The sequence below is a fragment of the Benincasa hispida genome, chromosome 9 (assembly GCF_009727055.1).
Source record: "Benincasa hispida cultivar B227 chromosome 9, ASM972705v1, whole genome shotgun sequence".
In the NCBI taxonomy this organism is placed as follows: Eukaryota; Viridiplantae; Streptophyta; class Magnoliopsida; order Cucurbitales; family Cucurbitaceae; genus Benincasa; species Benincasa hispida.
This window is the reverse complement of record NC_052357.1, coordinates 59023568-59047114: the sequence shown is the minus strand read 5'-3', so window position 1 is coordinate 59047114 and position 23547 is coordinate 59023568. Positions and strand designations below refer to the sequence as shown.

Below are 23547 nucleotides of genomic sequence, written 5' to 3'. Positions count from 1 at the left end.
CACGTTAAATTTAATTTTTTTATAATTATTATTTTCATAACCCTTTTAGATTTTAGAATATTTTAGATAGAGTTTAAATATAGATAGTATATAATTTATTTTTTATTTTTTATTCTTATTTACATGTGAATTATAAACCTACATGTAGAGGTATGATTTTTTTATTCTCCGTTAATTATTTAGGTTTTTAAGATGTTTATTCCTATCTTAATATGGATAAAATAATTATCTAATTAATTTAAAATTTGAATTAAGATTTATTGAAATCAAATGGTAGAGATAATTAAATTTTCCGCAAATAAAATCAAATATCTAAAATCTACACGGGAATGGTATATTGTTTTTGTTGTTTTAATTGTTTTAATGTAAAATTACATTAAATAACTCCATAACCAATCACTAAAAGGAGCGGAAGAAGAAAATGACTCCTCCATAGCCACTTTTAGATACTGTAAATATAGATTTACTCTAATGAGATGTAGTGTTAAAATCTATACTAAAATTTATAAACTTTAATTTCCCCCTTTGCCTTCTTTAGATGATGGTCTTATCTTAGGTAATTTAATATTATATCATTAAATATTTTTTTTCCTTATTTTTGAGTTTCACACGTAAAAGGAAAAAAATTATCTTAAAAATCACATTTTCCCTCTATTTTTGGCATTCACATTAAGAATAAAAAAATTTCCCCACTTTTGGCACTCACGCATTAAAAAGATCACATTTCACACGAAAAAGAATAAAAAAAAAATTAAATTTTAGCTCAAATTCAAATTAAAAGAAAAATAATTAAAAAAATATCACATTTTATCTCTTTCACATTAAAAGAAAAACATTTAAAAATGAGATTACATTTAATATCTATTTCATACTAAATAAAGTGAAAAATATATATTTTTTGAAAAAGTCATATTTTATTTCTAATTAATATCTACTCCATGTCAAAGAAAGGAAAAAAAAATAAAAACAAATTATCTATCTAAATTATTTTTGAAATCAACTTAGGATTTCAAATCTAAATTTTTTCTATAGATAGTTGAGTTTCCATCAAATATCTATTCTCCATTTTCTTCTTCTTTGTTTGGTTTTAATTTTGTTAGCCTGCTCTTCTTAACTTTTTATATAAAAAAAATTGTAGTACTTACGGTTTTTTTTTTTTTTAAAAAAAAAAAAATTCATCAAGCATCATTGCCACATTTATGGGTTTTTTTTCTTATTATTTAATATTCTAAGGTTTTTTCAACTCTAGGAGTAAGCATCACCTACAATATTTCTACTTTAGATATTTCTTTTTTTCTTTTCAACACTAGTTAAAAATATGTGCAACGTACATGTTTCATAATATTGAAAATAAAATGTACATATATAAATTAAAATGATAGTTTTATATTTTATAATATTTTCTTTATATTTTTTTAAACAAATTTCATATTATACGAAACAAATTTGAATCAATAAGTTTTTTACAATTTTTTTTTTAAAGTTTTCGGATTGAATTTTGATTTCTTAGATCTTTGATGACAAAAGAACAAACAAGCTAATAATATTTACATTTATTATAAGAAGACTTTAAAATAAAAGATAATCACTTTTATTAAAAATAAAAACATATTTCTTATATATTTTTAACTAATATTTAACTCCTTAAAAAACAAACCATTATTTTATTTAAAAAAACCACCATTCATGTTAAATGGTAAGAAAAAAATTGAAAAAGATAACTACTTTAAACAAATAAAAAAATGGAGATGAGATAAGTTGCTACTTCTATTCCTCAGGAAAAAAAGAACAAAAAAGAGATACATAAATAGAAAAATTATAGTTGATGCTTACTTAGATAAGCTGAAAAAAGAAAAAATTTAGAATGTTAAGGAATAAGAAAATAAAGCACAAAAAATGTGGCAATAATGCTTAACGAAATTTTTATAAAAAATAAATTGAATGCTAAAAAAAACATAAAGGATTTGGAAGAATTGGTTAACAAATTTTTTTTTTTTTTTTTTTTTTTTTTTAAAAAAAAAACATACATTATATGAACTAACTGTTTAACTCGACTATTTATAGAGAAAATTTAGATTTTAAATTTTACAAAAACAATTTAGACAAATAGACTTTTTTTTTTAATAATTATTTTCTTTTATTTGACGTGAATTAGATTTAGTTAGAGATAAAATATGATTAAATAAAATATGATAATCAGCCATCGAGTATCATCGAGTAAAAGATTGTCGAGTATAATCGAGCAAAATGCTACCGAGTAAACGAGCATCGAGTATCGAGTCTTTTTTACAGAATACTCAGTGTTGCAACGCTACTTCTGGCGTTCCAACGTTTTGAATGTTCAATCTCGCCAGCGTTGCAACATTTTCTTGACGCTTGTGGCCTTTCTTGTCGAGCATTGCAATGCTATGATGATTTCTATGAATACTCCTCTTCGATTTTAGGTCAAAATATGTTGAATTTAGGGGGCCAAATTGATGGAGGCCGAGGTTAAACTTCATCCTTCTTCTTTTCCCTTCAATTGTCAGTATCTTTAAGTTAGTTTTTCTTCTTGTTTTGGATTGTTATCGATGGAACGGATGTGTATCTCGGATTTATCTATGAATTGATGAGGTAAATTCTATCTAGTTTCTTTAAGCAAGAACCCTATGTTTAATTTCATGAGATTTCTAATTATTATCGTGAAGTCTTTGGATGATCTGATTGAATTTTAATGGGATTTTTATGAATTGATTTGACAAATCGGTTTATTGAAATTCTTGTTTGTAAAATTGTCATAGCCTATGCAATATTGATTGATTAGTTGTATGTATTAGGATTGCATGTGTGATGTCTAGACATTTTTTGACCAAATATATGTATGCCCTGATATAATCTTTTCCAACTAAATCATGCTATAAGATATGACTTTCCGGCTTGTAGTATGTCTCAACAATTGAACCCTTTCTTAATACAATTCAATTTTAACTTGTATGTCGCTAAGAAGAAAGAGTTGTAAATTGAATTAGGGCTAATTTGGTTTAACATCGAATTTGGCTAATTGGGTTATTAGGTTTTCTAATAGGCTAAGGGGTTGACAGATTCAATGTAATTAATTGATATCTAATAAAAGAAATTGCATAGGAAACTCTCTCTTGCTTTAGAAATTAGATAGACTTCTATTCTAGATTGCATTTACTGTTTTATTTCAATTTCACGCATTTATCTCTTCAACACCAAGACCCCCCATTTATGCTATGGTTAGAAAATTAACTTAACGAAACAAATCGCGCTTTCCTGCGGATCGACTTGGACTTTCCACTGTTGCTACGTCTTTGTAGTGATAGGAGTAGTTCGGCATTATAAATTTTCTTTTGATCAAGTCTGAAGCTTATTAACGACGTAAGTTCCGAGCCTGCCAAAAATGGCGTCGTTGCTGGGAAGCAAGCCAATTAATATCTTTTAGTTAGAATTGATTGTTAAACTTTAAAAACTAAAAAATATTTTCTTTCTTTCGTGTCTATTTGTTTTTCAATGGCAAAAAATATAAACATTTATGCACTTCAAGTAAGCTACATGGAACAACGGGAAACACAAGAGGTAAGAGAGTTCGTGAGCTTAGAGATCAAATATCTTAACTAACCTCTATTGTTCAAATTATGGAAAATATGCAGATGCAGAATTCGCATGGTCCTGAGTGGGAATATTATCCTCCTTGGGAGTTGTCTAGCCAAACATCATTGTCAATGTCGTATCAGTCTACCAATCCAGGTATTTCTTTAGAGGATATAGTTAGGGAACTTTCTAATCGCTTTGGTGAGTTTGTGCAAGAATGCCCCTATGATTATCAGGAACCCATCAGTTTCTAGCAGAGTTACCTCTATTTCGAACATGAGGTTAGAGCTGAGCTTCAGAGTCTGAGTAACCACATCGTTCAGATTACTGGATCAGTTAGAAGATTGGAGGAGTCTTGGGAATCATCTTTTGAGGATGCCAAGCTAAATGGAGATACTTGCATCGATGATTCCGCAGAGCAGCTGGTCCTTCGAATTTCCGACGAAGGTAAGACGTTGGATTTCTTGATGTATGAATGTGCTAATGATCTTTCTGAGTGTGCAAAAAATCATTTAGAGTCATCCTACATCTGTGGCATTAAGGCCGACCTTGTTAGGGAATACGCATGTGTTGGGATTGATACCCTAAATCTCGTAGGGTCCTATAGTTTGTAAACATTGTATGAGCAAACTCATTATGTGATTAATAAAATATAAGATATTTTATTCACATTGCCTATAAAATATGTGATATTTTAGTTGCATTAACCACAAATCAATAAACTAACACCAAGGTAATCATTGTAACTTAAACATGTATATGGAGACATAAGGGTAGATTACGTTTAGGTGATAACCTAAATTGCTGTCTCTTATACACATCTAGATGTGTATAAGAGACAGGCTCCCTACCCTCTCCTGTCCCGAGAGGGGTTTAGTCATAGTAGGACTATGATCTATTGTTCATTAGAGGAATCAGTGGTACTTAAGAAGTTAGATGTAGCTACAGGGGCAAAACGATAATTTGGCCTAGCTATACTTACGAGCAATTTGTGAAGAGTCATCGTACTGTTGATTGGTTATATCCAATAGACATAGAAATATATTTGTAGTGCGAAGAATGCAGCTGTCAGTCTTTAGCGGAATGCCCAACAGTTAACGGATGATGAATAACGTAATTAAAGAGTTTAATTAATTATTCATTTACTATTGGAGCTTCAAACTATAGGTCCATGAGATCCTCTTGGTAGCTCAAAAGGATTTAGTTGAGAATCAGTTTTTGGATTAATTTGAAGTATTCAAATAATAAAGGTATTTAATTATATATAATATAATTAACTTATTTCAATTATATGTGATATAATTGTCATACTGTATTTGATACATTATAGCTTAGTGGGAGGAAATAAATATTTGAATGAGATTCAAATATATTTTCTATAAATGTGATTCATGGTTGTTAAATTTAATATAAATGAGATATATATTAAATACCATAAAATAGAGAAAAGAAACTATAGTTTATATTGTGTGTGATACAATATTAAAACTATAGGTTATAAGTTATATTTCATATAACATATAATTTAATATAAATATAATATGATAAGTTAGTTATCATATTTATTTATATTATATTATTATTATTATTTGAATAATAAAGAAGGGAGTTATAACTCTCTTCCCCATCTTTTCTCTCCACCCACTTTAGTGGGGATGGTTATTCGTTTTTGAGCAATAGGAGAATAAAAGAAAAATAGTTTTTCTTTCTCTTCTACTGGACGATTTGTGATTGAACGATTGAGAGAAAATAACCGAAATGTTCTATAACTTTTGAGTTCTTGTGTGATACTTCTCAATCTTCTTCTTCCACCTTAAGCCTTTTCCCCTCTAAACCAAAATAGTCAGAGCCTACCACTCCTCGATTCTCACCCTAAGAATATCGAGGACTCCATTATGGTTGTGTCCAAATTTTGGTTCGAAAATTCTTGAAGAAGGTCTTCAAACTATTCGTGACCGTTTGAGGGAGGATTCGTAAAGAAAGGTTCTTCAAATGTGATATTTCTTAAACTCCTTACTTGTAAAAGCATACCGTGGTTTAATGTAAATGCATATCTATTTGTATGTTTACTGTAAATTTAGTATTCGATAATTAATGGAATTTGATTGATTCGCTTCCGCTCAAGGTTCTCCTCACAAGAGTTCCTTCAGCATGGACCGATTTAGATGATAATGTTTATTCTCTGTCATGCCAAGAACAAGTTTGTGAGATTAAGTATGAGTATGGGCTTAATTTGGAAAAATCTCAAATAAAAAAGTAAGAGGCTCCCAAGCCTCGTCCTGTTCTTTGTACTGGTATTTCTCTTATTTTTTAATTTTGCTCACCTTCACCTCACGAATCAGTCAAATTAGTTGAGTCAGAGTCTTTATTTTCTGTTGAGTTAGTCCTTGAGTCTTTTGATTTTTCTTTTTCCCTTTTTTCAAACAATATGAAAAATATCAAATTCGACCTATCTGGTTCTTTTCAAAAGATGAAAAGCCTTATAGCCTTACCGAGCTTCATCTAAGAAGGGGCCATAGAAATATGAGAATTTCTTTGTGCCTTGATAAGGGACAGGTCGCGTCGAGCAACCAACATTAAAAATTTGTGCTTCCTGGAGGCAGTCAGGTTTTAAAATTCTTTTTCCTTTTTTGTTTTTTTTTTTATTTATTTTTAGTTTTGCTAAATTTTTGTTTTTTTTTTTTTTGTAGGTTTTCTTTTGTAGTCTTTCTTTTATATTTTTCTCTTTTTGTAGGTCTCTCAAGAGCCTAGTAGAGCGAGGAGGAGATGCCCGACCACCACAATCCCGTGTGCGACATTTTTATCAGGGGAGGTTTTTTGTTCCCTTATTCTTTTTTAAGCTTTACTTAAGATATAATGGGGACAATGTATCATTTTAAGTTGGGGGTGGGGTACCCTTCGGGTAGTATGCTGTGTGCTTTCATTGTCTTGCTTGCTATTTGCTCTGTTGTTATCATGATAGTTTATGACGCACTTTTCTTGTAATAAAATTTGCATGAAGGAATATTAGGAAAACATGATCATGATTTTAGCCCAAATTTAAAATTTTTTCTTGTCTCTCATGCATCTTTAAGTCATCGTTTTGCGAAATTAAAGTCTTGCATACTTAGAATTGGGTTATCTGGTTTGTATTTTTGTTGTCACCTCGAAAGGTCCACCTTTGACTTAGGAGTAACTATGCTTGATTTAGAGCAAAACTAGACAAAGTGGATAAAATAGGGCCTACTGTGAATAAAAAAAAGAGAGAAAAATGAAATAAAGAAAAATAAATTAGTTGCAATTCGAGAAAAAAAACATTAAAAAAAATGAGGCATATGCTAGCGTGCCTGCAAAAAATAGTGTGTGTGTATGCATGGATAGAGGTGAAAAAAGCTACCTCCGCCATGTCTAGTTAGGGTCTGTGAGAAAAAAGTGATAGGTTCTCGACGGTGGGGTGTGAAAGCTAGCTTTCTAGGTAAATAAATGCCCTTTATATTTTATCTTTCTGTGTTTAGGCACCCTTGTCTTAGTGTTGCCCTCTTTTTTGCAAGTATGGCATTTCCAAGGTCGATAATCGAACCAGAGTAGGAGAAAACGAGATGAGGACTTTATAAATCTTTTTTGGGCTGTGCAAGCTTAAATAGCAAAACTCTAGGCTTACTCATGCATGAATAGACTGAGAATCATTTTTAAACTTGTGCTTCATTGATTGATCATAATTTATTTTCGTTCTTGATTTCAAATTTCATTCGATTTGACTGTTGAGACTAGAGTAACAACATTGTGAATTAAGTTAGCATGTCTTCAATTATTTTATATTCTATTTTGTGTGTTCCTACCTTGTCCGAGACGAGCAAGAATTAAGTTGTGGGTGTTTGATAACTCTAAAAAAGAGCTATTATTCGCAACTTAATTCGGGCTTGTTATCGAATTTTACATGTTTATTTTTCTATTTTGTAGGTACCGAGCAATCAAGAGGTAAAATTAATCATTTGATGAAGAACAAGGTTAATTTGAAGCAATTTGGAGTTGATTTGAACATTTGATCTTCAAAGGAGTTGAAATTACCAAGATGCCATCGAGTTCCACCGAGTACAATCAGCCATCGAGTATCATCGAGTAAAAGGTTGTCGAGTATAATCGAGTAAAATGCTACTGAGTAAACAAACATCGAGTATCGAGTCATCGAGCATCGAGTATTGAGTCTTTGACAGAATACTCAGTGTTGCAACGCTACTCTTGGCACTCCAACATTCTGAATGTTCAACCTCACCAGCGTTGCAATGTTTCCCTGGCGCTCGTGGCCTTTCCTGTCGAGCGTTGCAATGCTGTTTCTAGTGTTGCAACGCTGTGATGATTTCTATGAATACTCCTCTTCGATTGTAGGTCAAAATATGCTGAATTTAAGGGGCCAAATTGATGAAGGCCAAGGTTAAACTTCATCCCTCTTCCTTTCCCTTCAATTTTCAGTATCTTTAGATTAGTTTTTCTTCTTGTTTTGGGTTGTAATCGATGGAACGGATGTGTATCGTGGATTTTTCTATGAATTGATGAGGTAATAACTATCTAGTTTCTTTGAGCAAGAGCCATATATTTAATTTCTTGAGATTTCTAATTATTGTTGTGAAGTCTTTGGGATGGTTTAATTAAATTTTAATGGGATTTTGTAAATTGTTCTGACAAATCGGATTATTGAATTTTTTTTTTGCAAAATCATCATAGTCTATGCACTATTGATTGATTTAGTTGCATGTATTAGGATCACATGTATGAAGTCTAGACTTTTTCTGACCAAATGCATGTATGCCCTAATATAATCTTTTTCAAATAAATCATGCTATAAGATATGGCTTTTTGGCTTGTAGTATGTCTCAACAATTGAACCCTTTCATGATGCTATTCAATTTTAACTTATAGGTCACTAAGAAGGAAGAGTTGTAAATTGAATTAGGGCTAATTTGGTTTAACATCGAATTTGGCTAATTGGGCTATTAGATTTTCTAATAGGCTGAGGGGTTGACAGATTAAATGTAATTAATTGATGTCTAATGAAAGAAATTGTATAGGAAACTCTCTCTTACTTTAGAAATTAGATAGACTCCTATTCTATATTACATTTACCCTTTTATTTCAATTTCACGCATTTATCTCTTCCACACCAAAACCCCCCATTTATCACTTTGATTAGAAAATTAACTTAACAAAAAAAATCGTGCTTCCTTGCAGATCGACTCGGACTTACTACTGTTGCTACGTCTTTGTAGTGATAGAAGTAGTTTAGTATTATAAATTTTCTTTTGATCAAGTCTGAAGCTTATTAACGACGTATGTTTCGGGCCTGTTAGTCATGCCCAAAAAATAAATGAAATCTAACCTTATTTGTAGCACAACCACATTTCATAAGTATTGTGTTAAAAACAACCATAGCAATCTTAACTCTAACTTGACTGTTATATCTATCACAATCTTTATTTTTTTCCACTCCACCACAATATTCATGATGAAAGTACAACAAAGTATGAGAAAAATGACGATAGACATAGCTATCGCACCATTGCGTTAGGGCTACAATAGACATAGTCATCTCTAAAACGATAGAGTATAAAATGGTAAGCAGAAGTTAGATTTCTTTTGTTTTTGTAGACGAATTATAAGGGACTGAGAATGTATCGTCCTTAATAAACCTAAGCTAAAAGTATAGGGACCATAAAGGATCCCAAATACTGATAGTACTTAGTTAACCGTGCATGCAATTAAGGATGCAAATCTCTATTTTCCAACATTTTTAACTTCAAATTTAACTAGAGTTTATATTAGGTTAAAAATCACTTTTAGTCTTTAAACTTTCGTAAAAATAATAATTTAATCCCTGAACTTTGATTTGTAATGATTTAGTCTCTAAACTTTCAATTTTATAACAATTTAGTCCTTGAATTTTACTATATAACATTTTAGTTCTTGTACTTTAAATTTTGCAATAATTTAGTCTCTATGTAGAAATTAGCATTGAGATTTAATGGGATTTCTTGCATAAATAAATCATTAAACTAATTAGAAACTTAATATTTCTATAAAGATACAAAGTTTGCATCATGAAAATAATATAAATTGATTGATAAATTTGTTTACATTAGGGACTAAATTGTTACAAATTTAAAAGTATAAGAATTAAATTGTTACATAGTGAAGCTAGAGACTAAATTGTTATAATACTGAAAGTAGAGAGACTAAATCATTATAATTCAAAGTTCAGAGACTAAATTATTACTTTAATAAAAGTTTGGGGATAAAAAAGTTTTCTAACCTTTATATTAGGTGAGTAAGATAAAAATTATTGGTTGTTTGACCAATGTATTTATTTTTCAATATATATATTTACTAGTTTATTTTTAACTCAGGCAATGTGATGAGAGGACCAAAACTTCTTACCATTAAAAATATGTGCGTAGTACCTTACTAATTCCAAAATATAGATTATATTTTTATAATTGGGCTAGTAAAAGCGTGTTATTTCTATGAATTTTTCCCCGAAATTATTATTTCTATTATTACACACACCTTAAAATAAAATCTGGTTTATTTCTCGAGCCAAAGAAACATTAATGCTCATATACAGTGTACATTAATGCTCATATATATATATACACTAGTTAAAAGTCACTTGCGATGCACGCGGTTAAATGTTATTAGAATTTAAAATTTTATGGTAGAATTTGAATATTGAATGAATATATATATAGTGTTAGCATAAATACTTTAAATCTAACGATACCTTCAAGATGATTATTCATGCTAAATTGTCAAGAATAATAACATACCAGATTCCATTGAGAAACTAATGATACCTTCAAGATGATGATAGATGACTATGGTCTTCCTCAACCAAAACTCTAAACGCCCTAGTGGGATCCCTCTCTAGATGAGATTCAAGAAACACAAAGTGCTTATTGTTTTGGTATATTGGAGACCATAGCCCTAAGGTCTCTTTATATACTAGTTCAATTAGGGTTCTCATTAAACCCTAATTAACTAGAAATGAGCTTCTATCATTAAATCCATACTCAATTAGGAATCTAGGATCTTAATTAATTAGATCACATAATATGGTCCCATCTAATAAAATAATCAATGTGATAAATTATTAATCCACATATGTAGCCCATACTTTAATTAAACATATTATTGTTTAAATATATCTAACAATCTCCCACTTGGGCTATGTTTGTATACTTGATATAATTAAGTCACATAAACTTTGAGCATGCATATACAAGTTATTTCAATAATAGAATTCCCCTTTAGTTCAATCTGATCCATGTCCTATATTAGCACGGAATGAAGATGGCTTTTGTCACTACCGTTATAACTAAACCTTCTTTGATCACCAATTCTAATATATTCAATGACATAGATCAAGTATAGATGGATAATATGGAAACTACATGCAAAGTGATCTAGATTATGCCTGTTTCTAACCGGTCTAAATTCCTTAGTGAGATCATTCTTTAAAACTTTATACCAAACCACATGCATGATAAACAAGTTCAGATAATAAAACAAAAACCATCAACTATATTCTATACAGAAAATAAACAAAATAAGGTCAAAGAAAATTCTCCCACTAAACCATAGAATCAGAAAAGTGACTAACACCCATGTGAGCAACATGCTCATGAAAAACTTTAGGTGGTAAACCTTTAGTCAATGGATCTGCACCATAGAGTTTGTTCCTATGTGTTTATCAAAATTTGACCATTTTGAACTCTTTCTTTAACAACCAGAAACTTTATGTTTACATGTTTTGATTTCGTATTGCTTCTGTTGTTGTTTGAAATACAGACTTATTGTCACAAAATAATTTTAGTGGTCTTTCTTTGCCCACCACTATCCGCAGGCCAGTGAAAAATTTTTGCAACCATATTCTATGATTGGATGCCTCATAACATGCTATAAACTCCGTAACCATGGTAGAAGAAGCCATAAGTGTTTGTTAAACACTTTTCTAAGATATAGCTCCTCCAACCAACATGAAGATATAGCCTGAAGTAGATCACAAAGTGTCTTGGCATCCAACATAATCGGAATCAGAATACCCAATGATCTTAAAAAATTATGATCTATAATAAGTGAGTATATAATCTTTTGTTCTTTGTAAATACTTCATAATGGTTGCTTTCCAATGATCCATCCCTGAGTTGCTCAAATATTTGCCTAACATTCTAACTATGAAGACAATATCTGGACGCATACATACTTGAGTGTACGTTAGACTTCAAATAGTTGATGCATAAGAAACCCTCTGCATCTCCTTAGTCTCGAGTGTGGTCTTGAGGCATGACCTAAATGAAACTTATCACCTTTAACGACCAAGGTATCTTCTGGTGCACACAAATCCATTCAAAATCTTTTCAGTGCAGTTCCTTTGTGACAATCTCAAAATACCTTGAGAATGATCTCATAGTATTTCAATTCCTAATACAAAATAAGCATCACCAAGATCCTTCATCTCAATTGCCTTTTATGGATTTTATTTCCTCTTCCATAGCTTTTATTCACTTTTGAGAGTTAGAACTTTATGGAGCTTGTTGGAAGTTGATTGGATCATCTTCCATTATGCCCACATCATCCTGATGTTCTTGAAGAAACACAATATAATCATCTGGAATTGCAGTTCTTCTCTTTCTAGTAGATCTTCGTAGTGGCACTTCTTGAGGTTGTTGAGTTTGAACTTCAAGTTCAATAACAGGGACTTCAATATTATCTTGTTCTATAATTGGTTCAATAGTAAATAAATTGGAGCCTGAACATCATTTATAACCACATAGGAAAAGAAACTAATTCCTCTTCAAAGACAATTTTCCTTATGTTATCTTCCCCCTTAAACTCAACATCCTCAAGGAATTCAACATTTCTCGTCTCAAACAATGATCTAGATATGGGATAATAAACCTTGAAACCCCGAGAGCGCTCAGAATACCCAACAAAATAGCAACTAATAGTTATTGAGTCCAATTTTCTTTTATTAGGCTTGTAAGGCCTAGCCTCAACTGAACAACCCTATATACGAAGATGCCTAATACTAGGCTTCTTTCCTATCCACAGCTCATAAGGGGTTTTAACTACTGCTTTACTAGGTACCCTATTAAGGATATATGTTGCAGTCATTAGTGCCTCACCTCAAAGAGATTATGGCAGAGAAGAATGACTAATCATACTTCTTACCATATCCTTAAGTCGACAATTCATGTTAGGTTTTCCTGGGATAGTGTATTGTGGGACGATTCCACATTCTTCTAGGTATTTGGTTGTTCACCTAATCCATCATATCTACCTTAGTATTTACTACCACGGTCAGATTTAACAGTCTTAATTTTCTTTCAAAGTTGAAGTTGACTTCAACTTTGAAAAAACTTAAAAACGTCCAAAGATCGAGACTTCTCATGAATTAAATACCCATATCTTGAATAGTCATCTATGAATGTAATAAAATATTGTTATCTATTCCAAGAAGCCGTAAGGAATGGACCACAAATGTCTGTATGTATTAGCTCTAAGATGTTTGAGCATCTGTTGGCACCTAATTTTCTTACATTTTTCTGTTTTCCCTTAGCACATTCCATGCAAACGTCGAAGTTACTTAAATCAAGGGAATCAAGAATTCTATCTAACACAAGTCTCTTAATTCACTAGAAGAAATTCAGGCTTTAATGTCGGTTGCCAACCGACATTAAAGATAGTGTTATTAAAGCCTTTTACTGTCGGTTGCCTATCGACATTAAAGGGCTTCAATAACACCAATAACATAGCCTTCAATGTCGGTTGCAACCGATATTAAAGACCTTTAATGTTGGTTGCAACCGACATTAAAGGTCTTTAGTGATTAAAGCTTGTTGGTTGCAACCGACATTAAAGGTCTTTAATGTCGGTTACAATCGACAGTAAAACCTGTTTTTTTTTTTTTTTTTTTAAATTCTTAACCAACATTGAAGCCTGAATTTGTCCGTTTTATCAATTATTGTCCGTTTTTTAAAGTTCCCTTGCCAAATCCATTTTTTCGGTAAAAAAGTATAACATGACACATCATCATCAAACGCTATGGCTATGACATATTATTCATGTATGGATTGTAAATATATTACATTTAATCCACAAATTCTGCTATAGAATTATAATTTAAAAGGCGTATAATAATTCAGGCCTTGAAAACACAACTTACAAGTAATACAAAGATTATGATTTTACAAACATTATGAGTTTACTGTCCCTCTCCACTTGGTAAATATGGATCCCTTCATAATTCTTCTTGAACAAACCCCCCAGCTTCAACAATGTCTGGTTATAGGCATCTTTGTCTGACCACTGTTGTTCAAAGGATCACAAAAATAAAGGTTTGGGCGTAAGCATAACATATGTAATGGAAGATTGTATCATTCAAATATATATATATATATATATAGATATAAATGGATAAAATGTTTGAGACCTTACCCTTAGAAACTCTGCTACTTTTGCCAGCTAACTGTTGCTGCTCGAATGTACTTTGGTTTCCATGCCAAGAGAAAACCGAAGAGCTGGATTGCAGGACAAAACACTCAGTAGAGTTCAGTAAGGTTGCAATCTAGATAATCATAAGTTAAGACATTACCATAAGACTTGCAATGGCTGAAATTAGTACAGGCTTTTAGCATAAACATGAAACATGACCCAATGACAATGTTATAACATTATTTCTCGTGCCTAAGAGAGAGTGGGCAGCAATTTCAGCAGTCTTATTGATCACTTGGCCAAATAAAGTAGGTCCGGCCAATGAAACATTGTGAAGAGCATTTGCATATGCTGCCATTATGCCTTCCACTCCTTCCACCTATTAATTAAGTTGATGTTCAATTAAAAGGAATGGAAAATAATAAGCAAAAAGACAAACATAAAGCTTAAAAGAGTTAAAGGTTACAATATTGAAAGTAAAAGCACAAATATAGAATTGTAAGAACCTCAGGTTGAGTTGGAGTTGTACTCAAGTTGAAACAATGTGAAACGTTGCCATCTGATGTTCTTGCCCCGAACCCTCAAGCTGGAAAGCACTGATCAGTGTCGTAGAATTGAATTACCTTCCCTACTTCCATTATGGCCTGCCATAAGTTCAAGTAGTTTTTTTAATTATATTTATTATCTTTATCTCCTACTACAACAAAAGCAAAAAAAAGATCACCAAATATAGAGATTTAAACTTCCAGCCCATAGAATAAAGAACAAGTTATTAATATATTGAATCTTTGAATAATTCAATTATACTAAGCTAACAACTTTCTAAATTAAATGAAGTATTAAATTTATAATTTGGAAGTACAGTTGAAGTGGTGTGGCTAACCTGCTGGTAACTATTCAACCGTCCACTACGGTCAATGTAATGCAATGAATCTGGATTGTAGGGATTTCCATTCGAAGCTGCAAAAAGCACTTAAACCATGAATCCCAAAACTTTAGGAATTAAAAGCATCGAATTTCTAAATATGCCACCGAACTCTAAGAAGACATAAAACATGAATGCAACATCTTCATTAACCCAAAAGAGGGACATCCAAGTATAAGAAATTCTATAACTAATTAAGGCGATTAACTTCAGAATTTATTAATTTCGACATCAAAATTGGCTGAAGTAAAAAGAGAATGTGTGAATTTTTTTCATAGAAGGTACCTGTAAAATCAACAGCGACCATAAAATTAAGTTGAAATCCACTGGAAATGTAATCAAGAAAGTTGAATTATGTTTTCTCAACGTAGTAATCAACAAACAGCTGACCTTTTAGAACCTAAAGAACACAATTATATTATATCAATATGAAGAAGAAGAAGAAAAAATCGATACTAATAATTTTTGGAAATGTGAGAGATCCGACCTTCTCATAGCCACCATGAGAAGAAGATGGAATAACAAAATTTGCACCACTTTTTTCTCTGTAAAGCTTTTTGAGATCACCCATCGATTTTTGGAGCTTACTGAACAAATGGAAATATGCACATGAAGAAAGTGCAAGTTAATAATTTATAAGACAATTTCAATTTTATTCGAATACTTAAACAATCAATGTTTTTACCTTCAATTTTAAAATGTTAAAATAGATCAGTCTTAAACTTTGAACAACGTACCTTTTCAAAACTAAACTAGAACATAATTTATGAACCAAGCAATGAATCATACAAAACCTAACCAACGAATAATACTCAAAATCTACTCATAGAGATAGATATGTTCAAACCCTACCTACAAAAGTAATCGCATCTAGCTACTAATAAAATTCCTTCCCACATTCTAGTTTAAGGTATACTTTGATAATTTTTTTCCATAATGGAAAAGTAAAGACTAGACATTGATGAATTTATAAAATAGTTACCCAACTAATTCATGACTGCCATTGCTATTGAAATCAAAGTACTCAATGACCAATGGGTTATTCTGTATTTAAAGAGAAAACCAGAAATTATTAATACTATTTTTTTAGAAAAAAAATAAGGAGGCTATAAAATATTATTAATGAGAATAAGATTCAGAAGGTCGTATGCTTGCCTTGTTTCCAAACTTCTGCATGCTCAAGCATAAATGTCTCCAAATAGGATTAAGATTGTCTTTAACCACTTCAGTTTTACAGATTGGAATTGAGCCTCCAATTTCAACAACTAGATATTCTCAGGAAAGGATCCTAAAATAAACAATTAAACAAAGAGCACAACGATCAAAGGCCTTCAATGGAAACAACAACAGTGAATTTAACATTAGTTTGAAAGTGTTTTTAATCACTAAACAGCACTGCGGTGTGTTTGTTACATAGTCAAATGTGCTTCTAAAAAATTCAAGAATAAGTTCATGTTTAATTCTCAACTTGCCTTTCATAAATCAATTTCACTATGTTGGACTTTGAAAAAGAAAAAAACATTTGAAGAAAAAAACGTCTTTATTGTCAAGATGAGAACAACGCAGTGCTATTTCAACGACACTTCTCAAAGCAATTGTTTCTTCTGCTCGAACAGTGAGAGACCCCAAGTTTCTTGAACCTCCATGCCCATTTTTCAGACATAGAGTTAAACTTCGACTATGTTTGGTTAGTATCTGCAATGCCAAAAATTATAAACAGAACGTATGTAAAAGAGTTTTTATAAACAAAAAGTATCTTTGAACCACAACTTTCAAACAACTCCTGAGATTTTACTTACCTTTGAAAGAACACAATTAGCTTCTCCTAGAAAATCTTGGTGACTTAATTTAATTGTCTACAAATAAGTATAAACAAAGGTTTAGGATAGGAATTATGAACAAAGAAAAATGATGTAAAAGTGCCATAGACAATAAAATGAAACGATCTTGTACCTTCACAGGCACATTATAGTATTTGGTATCAATCTCTTGTGTTCAGCACAAATCAAAACTTGAAAAGAAAGGAGATGCTGAAAAGAAAGATCTACATTTCCACTGAACATACAAATCCAACAAGTTAAAAACCCTTGAAGTATGTATACGCGAATATCCAACATTCGAAGAACAGACACTTGAACAGAATCATAGATATGCAACTCTAACTGAAAGACGAAGTTCACGCCTATCCGATTAAGAGATAGGAGAAAGGTTGTTCTTTCAAGTACTAAATTCAGGTCTTGAACAAGGGGCCCCATCCTCTCACTGGGCTGAGAGAGTTTGGTTTAGTGATTGGATCACAAACCAGTTGTTCATTAGAGGATCAGTAGGAACTTGAGGAATAAGACGTAATCTGGGGGTAAAACAGATATTTGACCCAACCATTATTACGAACAACCTGTGAAGGGTCGACTTACCGATTATGGTTAAATCATGTGGACATAATATATCTACAGTGAGGGGAGTACAACTATGGGCTTTAGTGGAGTTACCCATTAGTAACGAATGGGGGTTAATTTGGTTTAATGTGTTAAGCCAATTAATCTCGGATCGTTGGAGCCCATGATCTGTAGGTCCGCGAGGTCCTCCTACTAGCTCGTAATGGATTAGCTCTAGAATAGCGTGATAAGTTAATTTGAAACGTTTAAATTAGAATTAAGGGAATTAGTAATTATATGAGATATAATTACTTGTTTAATTTGAGAATTAAACGGAATAAGATAATTCATATTTAAATATGATTTAAATACATAAAGATGGATATGTGTAAAAATTAATTTAATATTTGATATTAAATTAATTAGTTTTATTTAAAAATTAATTTATGAAATTAATAAAATTTTTAGTTTTAAAATCAAAATTGATTTTGAAATTGATTTTGATGTAAATTGAAAAGTTGGTATAATACACAAAAGGAAAAACAGGTTTTTCCATTATCCATCTTCTACTTGCTCACATAAGATCCATCACCATTGCCTTGTGTTACTCCAAGTATGAGCTGCAACTCACGCAACTCTCTTGCTTGCATGATGGTCTACAATATATTGAAGAGTTTGGAGTGAATTTTTGGGCATGCAATCAAGAGAATTTTAGCTGAAAATTCGTGGTGAAGAAAGTGTTCTTCAACAAGGTTGTTGCTGTAAGTAATTCTTTGTAATCCCTTGATTCAGACTTGTTTTGAGTCCCACAACTCACTCTAAAGTACCAAGACAATAGTGGAGAAGATCTTGAGGTGGACTGCAACAAGATTCAGAGAAGATTGCAGCTGGAGATCGAGCTTTGAAGAAGTTCTACAAAGGTATGTCATGAAACTCACTTGTTTCTGCAAGAGTATGCTTTATATTTTTCCAAAATTAATGAACTAGAGTACTTAAATAATCCTTGTTGCCTCCATTGTTGCTGATACAATCCTACAATTGGTGTCAACGCATCATATAAGCATTCAATTTGGTTTAATTTTGGATTGGTGGGTGTTTTATATGAGAAATATGAAACTGATGCACTTATATGGTTTTATGAGTTTGGGCATTTTAATTCTCTTTAATTTCTCATTTAAATTTGTAATTGGCTTTTGTTTGATGAGCTTTTATGTGTTAGCAAGAGTCTGTAATTTATTTGGAGTCATTATAGTTGAAATTAAGATGTAATTGAAGAAACAAGTGAAGGAGGTCGAGCTGCTATTCCAGTTTTTTAGCTTCTGCTCAAAATCGTTGTTGAGGTTCAGTTGTTAAGTGATCGTCTAGTTCCAGGTGTACACGATGTGATGAAAAGCTAGACGATCGTATAGCAATGGGCGCTGGTCGTTGTGATGTTGGACGCTAAACGATCGTATACCTATGGGAGCTAGACAATACGTTGATATACTATACGATAGCACTACACGATCGTTTATTTTTTATGTGGGATCTAAACAATGCATTGAAGGTGCTATACGATGGCACTACACGATCGTGTAGCTACAGTGCGCGCTAAGTGATGCAATGAAATGCTAAGTGATAATGCTATGCAATTGTCTAGCTGCGGTGCTAAGTGATGTGATGAAGTGCTAAGCGATAGCGCTAAGAAATCGTCTAGCTGCGGAACTAAGCGATGCGTTTAAGTTTTATGCAATGGAACTAAATGATCGTATAGCTACGACGATGAATGATGCGATGATGTTCTATGCGATGGAACTAAGCGATCGTTTAGCTGCGGCGGACACTAAATGATGACATGAAGTGCTAGGCGATGGTGTTAAGCGATCGTTTAGTTCTACCCGAGAGTTAAATGATTGCTCTATGCGATAGACAAAAGACACTAAATGATCATGTACCTCTTCACAACACAAGGCGATAGCGTTAGACGATAGGCTTTAGTGTTACACGATCGGCCTTAGCGAGATTTTGAGTTTGGACCGAGAGCAGCCGGTTTGACCGATTTTCTCGAGGTCCAATCTGGTTCAGCCTCAAAGGGTTTTTGTCTGGTCCGATTCAAACTTTTTTGGTCCGGTTCAGACTTATGCAGTCTGGTTCAAGATGCTTGGGGGTTTGGAGCGGTTTGAGCGATTCAAAGATGGTTTTGAAGCTGTTTATAATAGTTAGGCTTCTATTTGCCTGTTTATGCCAAAACTAAAACCATATCGGTCTGTGTTTAATTATTTATGCATTTGATGTATGTTATAATTAAATAAATCTTGTATGTGCATACAGTATACCATTTAGATTTAAAATTCCACCATAGAAAGCATGTTACATGCTTTGAAAGTATGTTATAATATGTTATAATATATAGTATGCATGTTAGGGTTTCTTGTATTTAATATAAGTGTTATATTAAATATTGAATGCCTTTATGTATGTTATGGATGTTTAGTATGTCTAAAGTTTTATAAGTTGTTATAAAATTTGGTTAGACGTTTAAAATCCATAAACAAGAGCTGCATACTCACGAAGGTTAACCACCTGTTTTAATAGTTAAAACTTATAAAACCTAGGTTACAAACTCAACCGGTATATAATCTTATCTAAGGCTGGGGGTACTTAAGTTGACGATTTACAGAACACCTCTTACCTGGGGATTATGGTCGAATTATTGAGCTTTGGTAATCGGTTTTATGAGCATATGTGAGTGATGTGAGATAATAAAAGGGTTTATCACCTAGACATCGTAGATTAAAAATCCAATTATAAGAGTTATACTTGGATAAACCACATAGATTTAGGGTTGTTTTATTAGCCACAAAGAACCTAAGTATAAATCTACCCAATAGAACACTTCAGTGTAGTCAATAACTTCTATATGATAGAGTTATTAGAAAACTTCAGTGGGAGATTACTAACATATATGATATGTTATTTTTATTTCTCGCATCCCTAAGAGTTCATAGTCTGGATTTAAGCGGTACTTCGTGTCACCTTGGAAGTGACCTCCATTCGGAAAGTATTTTTTAGCTTAAATTTAGATTCTGGTGAATAAGGGGAAGTTGTTCAAATAGAAATCAAGTGTATGATTTCAACTGCCACGTCTCCATATAGTTCACACCATGAGATTCATATGACGCTTTGTGTCACCCTAGAGAGGGCCTCCATTCAGAAAGTGGATGTATGAGTCAATACCGAGGTGAACAGAGGAAGTAGTTCATAGTAAGTGGGTGAAGGACATGTGTCAACATCTCCTGTAGTCTCCTCCATTAGTTTGAATCGTGAGATTCCTATGTTACGCCTGCTATCATTTTTAGGCGGCACTAGCTAGTCGTTAACCGCAGTGATTCCCACAGACGATTGTAACATAGGATTCGGAACAACCCAGGCTTCAGTAAAATGAATAGGGTCTTATAGTTCCGGCTTGGATATTGTCTTCTATTTCGAAGGCATATTCATACTGTCCTATAAGATCTGAAAATGGCGGGTCACACTTACAAGAATTACTAATTGTTAGTAAAGATCTTGACTGAAAACGATAACTAAACGACTATGGGAATAGAGTTATTCCGGAGACAATAGAAATAAGAGTTATTCCAGAGATAGTGTTTGGTCAAAATTGTTTGCTTTAGTGAAGGAGTATCTGACTGCCCCTGGGTAGCACGTATTCTGACTCACTAAAGTATCGTTGCAAATAAATAATGGTTATGGGTACATGATTACCTTTTGCTAAAACTTGATTTTGGATTTAATTACAATTTTCTAATTAGAATTTTTTTGAATTTTATCAGCATGTCGAATTCTTCTAGAATACTCACTTCCGAATTAAATAACAATAAAATCAAATCAACAAACAAATTACTAGCGGTTGATTACACGAAAAGAGTTTTAACAGAGGATTATCTTCTATCTCTCAACTTACCTAAAATTTTGATTTATGTAGATGAGTGTGCAGAATTCGAACAACAAGATAAATATGATTTACTTGTTATCGAAGCATGTTTAGTGGAAAACGATAAAATTGGATAATTAATTCAAGTGTCGCTAATCATGTTTGTATTATCTCATAGTAAACAAGTTCTTGGAGACAGTTGATAGAAGGTGAAGCAATCTTTAAGGTAGGGACTGGGGAGGTTTTTTCAGCTAAAGCGGTGGGAGATATGAAGTTATTTATAGGAGATAAGTATATTTATTTGAAAAATGTATATTATATTCCTTCTATGAAAAGAAATATAATATCTATCTCTTGTTTGCTAGAACAAAATTATAAAGTTTATTTCGAAAATGATGAAGTGTTCATCAATACAGGAAGTAAACAAATTTGCTCTGCAAAATTATAAAATAACTTGTATATGTTAAAACCAACTGAGGTTAAAGCCATACTGAACATAGAGATGTTTAAAACTGCTGAGACTCATAAGAAAAGGAAGATTTCTCCAAATGTCTATCTTTGGCACTTGAGATTGGGTCACATAAATCTCAACAGGATTGAGAGATTGGTTAAGAGTGGTCATCTAAATAAGTTGGAAGACAATTCATTACCACCATGTGAGTCCTGTCTCGAGGGTAAAATGACAAAAAGATCTTTTTCTGGAAAAGGTTTTAGAGCCAAAGAACCCTTAGAGTTGATTCACTTAGACCTTTTTAGGCCTCTAAATGTTAGAGCGAGACGAGGGTATGAATATTTCATCAGTTTTATAGATGATTATTTGAGGTATGGGCATGTTTACCTAATACACCAAAAGTATGAACCTTTTGAAAAGTTCAAAGAGTATAAGGCTGAGGTTGAAAATCAATTAGGTAAAAAGATTAAAACACTTTGATTGGATCGAGGTGTGAGTATATGGACTTGGAATTCCAGAACTATTTGATAGAACATGGAATTTAGTCTCAACTCACAGCCCCTAGCACACCTCAACAAAACAGTGTGGCAGAAAGGACAAACATAATCTTGTTGAACATGGTTCGTTCCATGATGAGTTACGCTCAGTTACCAAATTATTTTTGGGGACGGTGTACATTTTGAACATGGCGTTGGAGTTTGTCCCCTAAAGTCTCGTGTCCTATAGTTTGTAAACAACTTTGTAAGAACGCTTTGATGTATAATATATATGATATTTACTTCACTTCTTGACTTTGAACATTTAGATGTTTTTATTTTACCACAAACCAATAAACTTAATATCCCTGGTTGTCTTTATGTAACTTAAGCATGTATGTAGTGACATACGAGATGATCATGTCTTAATTGATATAACTACATGGGCAAAATGGCAAATTGGTACAACTGTACTTACGAGCGATCTGTAAGGGTTATCGTACTATTGATTGGTTATATCTAATGGATACAGAAATATATCCGTAGTGAGAAGAGTGCAACTGTCAGCCTTTAGTAGAGTGCTCGACAGTTAATGGATGGTGAATTTCATGATTAAAGAGTTTAGTCAGCTATTCACGTACCGTTGGAACTTCAAGCTACAGGTCCATAAGGTCCCCTTGGTAGCTCAATGGATTCAAGTTGAGAATCAGTTTTTAGGTTAGTTTAAAGTGTTCAAATTAACAAGAGGGAATTTGATTATATATGATATAATTAAATTGGTTCAATTATATGTGATATAATTGACATGACGTATGAGATATATTAATTGGAGGAATTGATATAAATATGATTTATATGAAATAAAGGAGAAAAGAACTATGGTTTAAATATTACATATGATGTGATATTTAAACTATAGGTTATGAATATAATATGATAAGTTAGTTATTATATTTATTTATAATTAGACAACTATATGATAATTGTGGTTGGTTATTTTCTCCATTAACTGTGAACGAGGGAGGTTATTTTCAATTTTGAATAACTGAATGATAAAATGAAAAGTGTTTTCATTTTGTTAAGAGATCGCTTCATTAGTTGCATTACTAATCATTTTGCTCATTAGAGATTACATGATAGCCTTCAAGCGAGAGACTAAACGATCGTGTAAAGCGACTTTTACTAAACGATCGTGTAAACGATCCAGGGATAGGGCGGCACTTACTAAATGATCGTGTAAACGATCCAACGTGATTTACTAAACGATCGTGTACTAGCGAGATTTACTAAACGATCAAGCATTCTCAGTCGATGCGATAGATAAAGCCTTCTCCCACTTGCTTGATCGT

The 23547-nt window shown here is 32.2% G+C and overlaps 1 pseudogene; it reads right to left on the bottom strand.

The window, feature by feature from the left end:
• LOC120084824 overlaps window positions 1-18008 on the bottom strand; it is a 21233-nt pseudogene extending 3225 nt beyond the window's left edge.
• Between the last annotated feature and the right edge of the window lie 5539 nt (window positions 18009-23547).